Source organism: Humulus lupulus, chromosome 7 (assembly GCF_963169125.1).
Source record: "Humulus lupulus chromosome 7, drHumLupu1.1, whole genome shotgun sequence".
Lineage (NCBI taxonomy): Eukaryota > Viridiplantae > Streptophyta > Magnoliopsida > Rosales > Cannabaceae > Humulus > Humulus lupulus.
Window position 1 is genome coordinate 97,815,420 of NC_084799.1, and position 13,521 is coordinate 97,828,940.

The following is a 13,521-nucleotide window of genomic DNA, read 5'->3' on the forward strand; positions in this document are numbered from 1 at the left end:
TTTTCTCAAGCAAATCTTCCATTTCAGTCACGCACCTAGGTGCCTTCAGGTTTGAGAGGCTCTTCTGAGGCGAGAACATTTACTAAACAGAGCCTTTCAGTCAGCTAAGCTCGGTGGCGGCGAGGGTGGCGACTTCTTGACTACCTAAGGTTTCTTGGAGGGTTCTTACTTGTTTATCTTCTTTCATTCCTTATAAAGTTTTCTTGCTTAATTCTTGGTATTTTGACAATAGATGTTCCAGACGTATGGCAGAAAACAAAAGTATTCTCATAAATTTCATCTAGAAATTAGATTCGGTAGCACTTTTAGGTAAGCTCTTTTCTTTATATATAATTTTTAAGTTACTCCTTGTTTCAATCAATATACTTATTATACATCGTGGATACTGTTTTTAGAAGAGAATCATGTGGTCAATGGTATTTTTAAAATTGTTTATGATAAAAATAGGTAGAACTAAACTAAAAATATTTAAGAGATAATTTTAGTTAAAAACTCATTAAACTAGCTAATTTTCAACTTATCCCAAATTTCATTCACATAGTGGGCATGTTATAGTGAGCCTGTTTGGGACAATTTTTAGAAAAACTAAAAGCTGCTGTATGAAGAAAAAAAATTGTCCAATAAAAGTATTTGGTAAATATTTGGAAAATAACTTATTGAAGAATTTATACATAAGTTATAATTAGAAGTTAAAACTGGCACAACCTAATTTTTAGTTTTTTCTAAATGCAGCTTTCTGAAAAAACTTTGCAGTAAATATATTTTTTTATCCAAATTATTAATTTTTTTTATTATATATTACTCAAAATAAAAATATATAAAATAAATAATATTTAAATCTAAAATATTATTTTACTTTCTTCAAATATATTTTTATAATTTATATTAATTAGATCATTTTAAATAATTTTTTATTTTAGTATTTTTAATTAATAAACCACTTCGATATAGAGTTATAATATTATTTTTGCATCTCATAGTTTTTTCAAATTATAATTTATCAAACACATATCAATTTCATGTTTTAGAAGAAAAATTAAAAAATATAATTATAATTTTAATATGTTTAAATATTTACAATATTTATATTGAAATCTATTATATGTTTAGTATATGTGAATTTGTTTTAATAAAATAAATATGATATCTATTTTGGTCTTTTAATATTTAACAACACTTTAATCATATATATAATTTATCGAACTTTAATACAACTTTTCTAACTTACAGCACTTTAAAATCTATAATTTATCAAACACTCAATAATTTTTCTTCACAACACACCTGCAGCTGTTTTTTCCCACAGTACAACTATAATTTTTCTCCACAGCACAGCTACAGCTGTTTTTTCCAACAGCTACAATTATTTCTTCATACATCACAACCGTCCTAAATTGCCCCAAAATAGTGGTTCCAAAGAATCTTAATATAGATGTTGAGAAATACCTGCTTCAAAAAATCTTGATGAAGAAACCATCACAGCTAAGGAAGTTGTCTGGTCTCAAAGAAGATGTATGTTGATCTTTCTCAATATGTGTCTCACTTTATTGTTAAAGCAACTAATGTCAAATAAACTATAACTAATGAATATTAAGCTAAAGTTATTTTAATAAATATTTGACCAAAATTAGAATAATTTTGGTATATTTTATAAAGTTTACACCATTTGGATCTCTAGGTTAATTACATACCAGGTTGACTCTTGTTTCAAATAATTACAATTGAGAACTTCGTAAAAAAATAAGTAAAAATACTTTCGTCGCAATTTAATCAAAAAAAATTAGAATATGACTTAACTACTCCTAGTTTATTATTAATTAATGAATAATAAAGAATATTATTTAATAAAATTAAAATTTTTAATTTTATTAAATATTCTAAAATACATAATTATTTAATAATCTATATATTTATATAAAAGCATTAAAAATATCACGTCATACTCTAAAATCTCTTCAAACTACTTTATTTATTTTCTCCTTTAATCTAATTTTTATTCATTTTTATTACTTAATTATTCAAAATTAATGATGATGTGTCACTCTAAAATCTCTTCAAACCAATCTATCATTTAATCTAATTTATAATAATAATAATAATAATAATAAATGTAATTTTTTTAATTTAAATAAGATATTATTATTTAAATGCACTCTAAAATCTCTTCAAACAACCCTATCATTTAATCTAATTTATAATACTAAATGTAATTTTTTAAATTTAAATAATATATTTACAAGATATTATTATTTAAATTAAAAATAAATATATATATAGATATCTCTTTGTAATTTTATATATATGTATAGTTCGGTCACATCAAAAATTATTTTGTAAGGAAATTTGGGGGAGATGTTCGTTCCAAAATGAGAACATTAAGACGATGATGTGTGTTAGAATTGAGTCTGAGTGTGAACACTCTAGTGAGGCACCAATTATGTTATAACAGAATCTGTTATTTGTATTAGTTGCCTTGCTCTGTTATGTAACTAATTCTGTTGTAACAATTTCTCAGCTACTAGCTTAGCTTGTATATATATTGATATGAGTCTCATCGTTTTCCGTTGAGCTCTTCATTTTCTACTCATTTTACTTCTCTTTTTCAGTTTTGTTATTTCTTTCTGCCATTGTTTTTCTGGTTCAGTTCTTGAGTTCATAGAACTCTCACATGGTATCAGAGACTCCTGCCATGGCTTTCGACGGATCAATCGCCAATCAAAATGCTCCACCAGTTCCTCCTCTTGCTATTCCCGCTGTAGCTCCTCCTCCGGCAGCCGATCTTGTTGGCCTTCCCAATAATAATCTCCTTCCGCTCAATCTCCGACTAGATCGCACAAACTACTCCTATTGGAGAGCTCTGGTTCTTGCTGCAACACGTGCCTACAATCTTGATGGCTATATTCTTGGCACAACTCTCTCTCCACCAATCACTCTTGCAGGTAATGCTCCTAATCCTGCTTATTTCTAATGGCTTCGCTTTGATCAATTCCTCATGCATTGGATGATGAACTCTGTGACTGAGGTAATGCTTGGACATGTGGTCAACTACCGCACTTCTGCTGAGATCTAGAATGTTTTTGCTCGCCTATTTGTCACCAAATCCAAGGCTAGGCTTCTATAGATCAAAGGTCTTCTTCAATCGACAAAGAAAGGCTCATCTTCCATTGATGAGTATATTTTGAAGATGAAACAATATGTCGACGCTCTTGCTGAAGCTGGTGAATCGATTTTTGATGACAGTCTATGTCTCTATATTCTTGGAGGCCTTGGTCTTGAATTCGAAGCAACGGTAGTTAATCTCACCAATCGATTTGAGCCTCTCAACATTCAGGATGTGCAGTTCAGTCTACACAGTCAGGAAATGTGTCTCCAACAACTCACCAGCTCTACTCTAGACAATGTTTAGGCAAATTTTGCAACCTTATCTCTCCGAGGAAATAATCGAGGCTATGGTCTTGGTAATCGTGGATTCTATAGTGGTGGCCGATCTTCTAATGTTGGACGGAATTTTGGCCGTGGAAGCAAGCTGATCTGTCAACTGTGTGGTCGACCTGGACATGCTGTTCAGAAATGTTATCATAGGTTTGATGTCAACTACACTGGCTGTAGAGACCTAAATTTGCTAATAAGGCTTGGAGCCTTGATTAGTGTGCCGGGAGGGCAATAATTGTTATATTGCATTAATTTATGTGAATTTAATGAATATGTGGTTAGTATGCATGTTTAGGTGAAATAAATATGCATGTGGACCCCGTTCGTATGATAGGGATAAATTGGTAATTTTAGCTCGCTGAGGGCATATATGTGATACTTGTATTATGTGATTTGTACCACAGGAGTGTGGTGTTATTATTGTGATGCACGTGCCGAGATGGTCCTAGAGAGCTGGTTAACTCAAAAGTCACAACGAGATTTTATACCCGGCTCGGGAGGAGCCTAGGGGTATTTTGGGGAATTTTGTGAGTTGAGTTGAGAACTAGTGGTTATAGTTATTGGTGATTGAGTAACCTGGGTAACCATTTGTAACTGCTGTGAGTAACAAGTTTAGATGGAAAATGGTAGAATTGAAATAGAAGTGAATGGACTAGTGTGCCCTTGAAGGTGTAGTTAGGAAAGGATTATTAGGAGGGGCAATATGGTCATTTGGCAGGGGGTTTAGACAAAGTTCAGCTGGGTTAAAGGGGTACACGGTTTAGGCTTGGTCATATTTTGGTTTTTGTTAAAATAGAGAGAAGAAAAGCTAGAAGGAAAAGCTAGGGCAAGAAGAAGAAGAAGAAGAAGAGGAGTAGAAGGAGCTGAAATTTGGAGACTTAGGAGATGAATCAAGGAAGCTTAAGGGTGAATTCTCCACTTGAGGTAAGGATTCTATGTAAATTTAAGGCTTATTTCTGTTGTGGTTTGAGAAATTGAAGCATGAGTTAAGTTTTCAAGTCTTGTGTTGAGTTTGCTGAAATTAGAAATCAAAGGGTGGATTTTTGGGTGTGATTGTGTGTTTGATCTTGATGCTAGTGTTTATGGGTTGTTAGGTGGTTCCTTTGAGGTTTTAAATTGATCTTGGGGTTTAAGTATTTGTTTGGGATGATTTGGAGGGGTATTGGCTCGGAGAAATGCAGAGGAAAAACCCAGAATTTCTGGGTTCGCGAAGGAGAGCCGCGGCCCTGTTCTTGGGCGCCGCGGCGCGAGGCTGCTTCCAAGCAAGGGGGGCTCTCTGACTTGCTGGGCGCCGCGGCGCTAGGCCATTTTCAGGACACGAAATTTTGCAATTTTGAGATTTTGCTCCGGGGGTTCGGGGGATGTTTTCAATGAATTGTTTTAGGAATTTGGGAGTCCCGAGAGTACGGGATTGGTCCCGGGAAGTGGTTTTTGGTTGGTTAGTATTAAAAGTGTTTTATGTGTGTTGTGACTAGGATTTCGGAGAGGCTCGTGCTAGAGGACCGTGCTCGTGACTTTGGTGCACTGTGAAGCTCAGGATACAGGTAAGAAAACTGTAACACCCGTAGGACAGGGCATGGACCCATAGTGTTAATGCAGGGCACGACCCTAAATTGTATTACATGATTATGGTATAGTTTTGATTGAATTGTTATATGTTTGAATGTTATTTGAATTATACTATATGTGATTATAGTAGCGAGAATGGCAAAGGTGCCGAGAACGGCAAATGAGCCGAGAGCGGCAAAGGTGCTAAGAACGGCAAATGAGCCGAGAACGACAAGGGAGCCGCGAACGGCAGCGGGGCCAGGGGTAACACCTAGCACGTGGAGTGTTTATTTAGTTTGATGGAATACTTGTTTATCTGTGGATAATCTGATATGTTAATTATATAATTCGCATATGCTATATACTGTATGAGTTTTCTTGCTGGGCTTCGGCTCACGGGTGCTCTGTGTTGCAGGTAAGGGCAAAGATTGAGTCAACCAGCTATGAGTACGGAGAGCCTGAAGCGACGCGTACATGTTTGGCCTGCCCGACTGCTTTGGTTGGGGGTTTATTCGGGAAATGGCTGTAATAATCTGTGATTTTAATAATTAATCAACTGTAAACTTATTTTAAGTTGTAAATAGTTTTCAAACCTTATTTTGGGATCCCAATTAATAGATACTTGAAGTTTTCAATAAAGTAAAGCATTTTCAAAAGATTACAGCCTTAACTTTTGCTTAGTCACACTTTTGTTTTAAAAACCTCGATTAGCGAGTTAATTGCACAAAGTTTTGATTTAAAACTCACTTAGTAACGGCTCTAAGGAAGTAGGGCGTTACACTGGCGCTTCCACCACCACAGATACTTCTCCATCTACTTCAGTTGAGGCACCTAAAGCTTACATCACTGAATCACACATTCTAGATACTTCCTCGAATGCCTAGTACTTGGATAGTGGAGCAACTAATCACATGGCCAATGATTCTCAACAGTTGTCTCACAAGGTTGATTACAAAGGCAAAGCTAAAGTTGTTGTAGGTAATGGTCACTATGTCCCTATATTGCATATTGGTTCTAATTCAGTTACCACTTTTAATTCCAGCCAATCTGTACTTCTAAAAGACATTCTTCATGTCCCAAATCTCACTAAGAATCTACTTAGTATCTCTCAATTCACCACAGATAACAATGTTGTCTTGGAATTTGACTCTTCTTGTTGTCTTATAAAGGACAAGACCACGAGGCATGTACTTCTTCGGGGTTCCCTCAGTGATGGTCTCTACAAGCTTCAAGTCTCACCATCTGTCCCCAATGTTGTTTTCAGTCCTCCACCTTAGTCAATCACCAACGTATCATGTAATACTACAACTTTAAACTGTACAACCACAAGTAATCCTGTAAGAGACAAGTCTCAAGTTGCTTATGTCTGGCATCGTAGACTTGGTCACCCTTCCAAGTCTGTCTTAGCCAAGATTTTGTCTGTAGTTTCACCTTCTGTTAAGTGTAATGCAGTTGATTTTTGTGATGCTTTCCAAATAGGCAAGTTACATCAGTTTAGCTTTAAAAGCTCAAATCATAAAACTACTCACCCTTTTGAGTTAGTTCACTCAGATGTTTGGGGTCCATCATTTCATACTTCCATGGATGGTTACAAGTACTATGTAAGCTTTGTTGATGACTTTACTAAGTTTGTGTGGTTGTTTCCTATGCAAACAAAATCTGAAGTTTCACTCATTTTCAAACAATTCAATGCTTTTGTAGAAAGAATGTTTCAGTCCAAGATAAAAAGTATCCAAACTGACTTAGGAACTGAGTATAAGCCATTGTATACACTATTTAAAAATCTGGGCATTCACAACAGAAATTCATGTCCTCATACTCATCAACAACAAGCCCATGTTGAAAGAAAACACCGGCATGTTGTTGATATTGGCCTCACTCTTCTTGCTCAGGCCAACATGCCTCTCACGTTTTGGTGGGAAGCTTTTACTTCAGTTGCATATCTCATTAACAGATTACCTACACCAGTTCTTGATTTTGTTTCACCCTATGAGATGTTATTTCACCATCCTCTATACTATAACATGCTCAAAGTATTTGGTTGCTCTTCTTTTCCCTTACTTCGACCATATCAACATCATAAAGTTGCTTTTAGGTCTTCCAAGTGTGTATTCATTGGTTACAGCATGAATCAAAAGGGATATAGATGTTTGCATACTAGTGGTCGGGTCTATGTTGCTAGGAGTGTCACATTTAATGAGTCTGAATTTCCATATTCATCTCTGTTTCCTCAACAGTCTACTTCTACTATTAGTCCCACCCAATTTATTGATGCTAATGGGTACAAAATTCCACATCCTACACCCTCTACTGTCACTCGAAGTACCTCTCTTCCCACTGTTACTTCTTCAGTGTCACATACTACTTCTCAGTCATCACCTATTTCTTCCTCACCAAATTTGTCCTCTAATATTCATAACTCAGCCGATTCTTCCCAATCCTTACATGAGTCTGTTCCTGATGTCTCTCATATTCCCATTGACAACTTAGATGCCCCCTTGCCTATTCCACCTACTGTTCAGAATACTCATTCCATGGTAACTAGGTCCAAAGCTGGAACTTTCAAACCAAAAGCCTACCTTACTCATCTCTCATCTGAATTAGAACCAATCAATGTTAAGCATGCTCTTGCCAATCCGAATTGGAGACAGGCTATGCAGAGAGAATTTCAGGCTTTACACAACAGCACCACTTGGACTTTGGTTCCCTCTACACCTGATATGACTGTTGTGACAAATAGGTGGATATTTCGTGTAAAGCATAATGCAAATGGGACTATAAATCGATACAAAGCTCGACTTGTAGCTAGAGGTTTTCAACAAACTCCAGGATTGGATTTCCTTGAGACATACAGTCCAGTTATCAAGCCTTACACTATAAGGGTCATTTTTACACTTGCAGCTACATTTGGTTGGGAAATACAACAGGTTGATGTAAATAATGCATTCTTAAATGGAGAGCTACATGAGACAGTCTGCATGCATCAAACACAAGGATTTGTCAACTCCCAATTTCCAAGTCATGTTTGCAAACTTAATAAGGCTTTGTATGGCCTTAAACAAGCCCCAAGAGCTTGGTTTGAAAAGCTCAAACACTCGTTGTTACTGTGGGGATTTACCAACTCCAAATCAGATTCCAGTTTATTCTTTTCTCGTAGGAGTGGCCAGTTGTTGCTTATTTTGGTCTATGTTGATGATATCCTCATCACTGGAGGTGATTCGGTGCAAGTTCACAAGCTCATAAAGGATTTGAATAACCAGTTTGCTTTGAAAGTTCTTGGTCCTGTCCACTTCTTTCTCGGTTTTGAAGTATACAGAGATGCATCAGGTATTTACTTGAATCAAAGAAAGTACATTCAGGATATCCTTCATAAAACAAACATGTATGAGGCCAAAGTTCAATCCACTCCTATGTGTCCGAGCATAAAACTTAGTTTACAAACTGACACTCTCTTAGATGACCCTTTCATATACAGAAGTGTTGTTGGGACTCTTCAGTAACTAACTTTGACAAGGCCTGATATAGCCTTCTCTGTAAATCGTCTGAGTCAGTTTCTCAAAGCCCCTACCATAGCACACTGGTCTGCCTGCAAGAGAGTCCTTCACTATTTGGTTTGTACTCCCACTCTTGGCTTGCATTTCAAATCGGCCTCTGTTTTTTATCTTCAAGGATATACTGATGCTGATTAGGCTGGTTGTGTTGATGAGCGTAAATCAACATCAGGTTATTGTATGTTTCTTGGTGGTAATTTGATCAGTTGGTCTTCCAAGAAACAAAACGTAATTGCTCGGTCTAGCACGGAATCTGAGTACAGGTCTTTTGCCTTAGCTACTGCTGAGTTAATTTGGCTTCAGTCTCTGCTTAGTGAAGTTGGTCTGACATTACGTTACTGTCCAGTTCTATGGTGTGATAATATGGGAGCTGGTTCTTTGGCCTTAAATCCTGTTTTCCACGCTCGGACGAAACATATCGAGATCGACCTACACTTTGTCAGAGATCGTGTTCTTGCCAAGCAACTTGAAGTTCGATACATTGATTCTGCTTATCAGATAGCAGATTTGCTCACTAAGCCTTTGCATATTTCTCAATTCCATTTTCTTTGTGACAAGTTAACACTTAGATCATCTCCGTGTAACTTGAGGGGGATGTTAGAATTGAGTCTGAGTGTGAACACTCTAGTGAGGCACCAATTATGTTATAATAGAATCTGTTATTTGTATTAGTTGCCTTGCTCTGTTATGTAACTAATTCTGTTGTAACAATTTCTCAGCTACTAGCTTAGCTTGTATATATATTGATATGAGTCTCATCGTTTTCCATTGAGCTCTTCATTTTCTACTCATTTTACTTCTCTCTTTCAGTTTTGTTATTTCTTTCTACCATTGTTTTTCTGGTTCAGTTCTTGAGTTCAGAGAACTCTCACAATGTGTCACTCTAAATTTGGGGGAGATGTTCGATCCAAATTTATACAAGAAAGATGGTAGTCCCTTTATTGTGATAGTAACTTCTACCACCATTAAAAAAAATTAAAGTAATTATTTACTTAGATTAAAGTTTAATATTTGAAAATGTAATATATATATATATATGTTAATTTACATTTATTGTAAATAAGTGAAGTTAGCTTCTCTACCACAAGTACACTCTAAAATCTCTACAAAACACTCTATCTATTTTTTCATTCTTTCTTATTTTTTTATTCCATTTTGTCTTAATTTGTAGCTATTTAATTAATAATCATATAGTCACAAAAATAGTTAAATTATTAATTAATGATAAAAATATAAAAAATAAATATCATAAATATATATTTATTTAATAACTTTAAAAATCTATTATACTGTAAACCAATATAAATAAGTATTATATATATACATATTTTATAGCTTTAAAATCTATTATAACCGTAAACCTAACTTTATATTATAAATATTTTTCTAATATTGTAAATGACGTAAAGCATGGATTTAAATTATAGAAAAAAAACTAAAATATTTATAATAGTGAATTAATTAGTCATTATAGATAATCTAAAAATTAAATTAAAAATAACTAAAATATTATATATTATTTTATTTAATGTAACTTACATTCAAATACACATTTAATTGAATTTAAATGTTTATTATATTGCAAGAAGATATTTGTAATATCTTATCACATAAATTATCTAAAAATTAAATTAAAAATAACTAAAATATTATATATTATTTTATTTAATGTAACTCAATTTCAAATGCGATGATGTGACACTCTAAAATTTATTCAAACCACATTAGTTTAAAAATAAATAAGTTATTTAGAAGATATTTTTAAATCAAAGTAATAGCATAATTGATATTATTTAGTAATACCATTCTTGGTTTTTTATTTATATTTATATTTATGCTTCCTTTCCCATTGTTAAAGTGATAAACTCTTTGCATTTTTTTGTGTCAGTAATTATGTTTCACATTAGAATGTGAAAAGAGTAACTAGTACATTTATTATTAATAAACATACCCTGTAAAAAAAATATATAAGCATATTTGCAGCAATCATCATAAACTCACAGTAGCATTTGAATCATTAAGATCTTGATAATCTAAAAAAACTATTATCATGTTATTATTATTATTATTATTATTTAAAAACTACTTATGATAATAAAAAAATATTATTACTATTACTAAAAACTGTTTATCTACTCTATACACACTTCATATCTTAAGATCACATATAATTTAAATTTGATTAAATAATCTATGTACATTTTATACAAAATTCCCTGGTATACTAACATTTACTATAAAATTTCAATTTTACGGTCCAAGTTTTACTCTTTTATATTTATATTGTATTTTTTTTCAATTATACTATTTCACTAATTTAAAATTTTAAAAAATACGGTCTACTTAAAGCTAATACACTTTTTTTATTTAAACGTTGTTATCTACCACTTACCAACTTTATTATATGATGATATGTATTTTTATCAATGCCTTCAGATAAACACAATTGAGTTTGTGGGTTTGCTTCTTTTAATTAATTCATTGCCATCATTATTGTACTCACATATGTATATATATTATTAATTGATTAAAATGATTATGAGTGCGTTCCATTTATAAGAGAGAATTGAATCAAATTGATTCCACGTTTTATAAAAAGTTCTATATATATACATATATGATGAGAGTAAAATACTTGTAGAACTAATGTTATTATAACAATATTAATTTTGAAATAAAAACTTATTAAAAATTATGACTAGGTTGTTTTTGTTTTTTTAAGTTGACAATAAATATGACGAACAAGAAATTTTCTTAATTAATTTGATGATTTTTTTTTTAAAAAAACAATCAATATAAGATCAAAGCAACATGATAATATATGAGGTGGCTACAATTAAATATTAATACAAACATAAATTTAATTAACCGTAACAGCCTCATATGCAACCTAAACTCTATAGTAATCTTATTAAACGTTATTTTGAATTCATCATATGTCTAATGATGTTGTTTATAAGGTTGTTTTGGTTGCTTTATTAGATGTTTCGGTTGATTTGTCAATTTGATAAACAATGATGAAAAAAAAAAGTTATTTGGATCAACCTAAGCAACCATACCAGCAATCTCATATACAACCTCAGCAACATGAGATGCAACCTCAGCAAGCTCCTATGGAACACCAACAACAATCTTATATATGCAACCTGAGCTGCAGCTACCTCATAAACTTAATGAAATAGTATATGTTTCTTTTAATTTGTTATGCAACCATTAAAATTCCTAAGCAACCCATAATTCTCATAAACATTTTATAAAGCAACCCTTGAAAATTCTGAAGCAATTCTATGTAATAACTGATTAAGCAATACATAAATCACACATGTTAAGCAACCCATAAATTAACCTGTTAAGCAACCCTTGAAGCTCCTTACGCAATCCTTAAAGAAACTTCATAAACAACTTATTATGCAACCCTAGAAACTACTTAAGCAATCCATAATCCTCACAAACACATCATGTTAAGCAGCTCTCTAAACTCCTAAGCAATATGTAATCCTCATAAACAATCTATAAAACAAACTCTTAAGCAACCCTTGAAAATTCTGAAGCAATTCTACATAACAACATATTAAGCAACATGTTAAGCAACTCATAAAACAAACTGTTAAGCAACCCTTAAAACTCCTTACACAATTCTTAAAGCAACTTGATAAACAACGCATAAATTAACTTATTAAGCAACTCTTGAAACTCTTTAAGCAACCCCAGATAACAATTTGTTAAGCAACCTTAGAAACTCCTTAGACTACCCATAATCCTCATAAAGCAACATGTTAAGCAACTATTGAAATTTCTAAACAACCCATAATCTTCATAAGCAATCTATAAAGCAACCTCTTAAGCAACCCTTGAAAATTCTAAAGTAATTCTATATAACAACCTATTAAGCAACATATAAAGCAACATGTTAAACAACCTTAAATATCCTAATCAACCCATAAAACAACCTATTAATCAACCCTTGAATCTCCTTACGCAATCATTAAAGTAACTTGATTAACAACTCATAAATCAACCTGTTAAGCAACCATTGAAACTCCTTAAGCAACCATATAAAGTTTCATTTATATAGTTGCAAGGCAACATAAAGTTTCATTTTTGTAGTATCAACAATTTCAATTAACAAGTCCGATTAAGAAATAACACTTATCACCACAACTCAAAATTAGAGGAAAAAAATATTGAAGGTGGGAAGAAAAGCATTGAAGGTTGCAACCTCCTTTATTTTATTTCTTCAAAACAAAGACTTAAAAAAAGGAAGGAATAATTAATTTAATTAAAATAGCATCATAACTTCACATGGACATTTCCAAGTTTTCAATTTGACACATTTAACATTTTCACAATTATAAAATTTTCCCCAGTATTATATTAATAGAATTGTTGATCTTCAACTTTGTTTCAAGTGACATATATAATAATGAAAATGAGAAGATCAACGATATCAATACATACTATATGCTTGTTTTTTTTTTTTTTTTATAAATAATGCAGCTACTCCACCTGTTGAACATATACCCACATAATTTTACCTATACAACACCCATAATATATGATAATATATATATATATGATTTTACCTATACAACACCCATACAACACTCATGTGGCATAGAATCTAAAAAAAAAATTAATAATAACAAAACATACTACATATACCCATGTTTGACTATGCTTTATTCACTTTCAAATTAGACCAAGATTCACATTGTTTGTAATATTTACTTCAAAGGCGTACTATTGTGCAAATCGTATTTTTGCAAAACATCTTAAAGGAATATATTAATGAATGAATTATTTAATTACCGTATTTTTGCATTAAAACTTTTGTATATATGTATTAATGAAAAAATCAAATTAAATATCTAATTTTTAAAAATTGACAAATCATAATTAATAAAATTAATTAAATATCTAATTTAAAAATCCTAACCAATACACATTCAATTTTGTTTTTAATGAATATTCATATAAAGAGAATAAAATT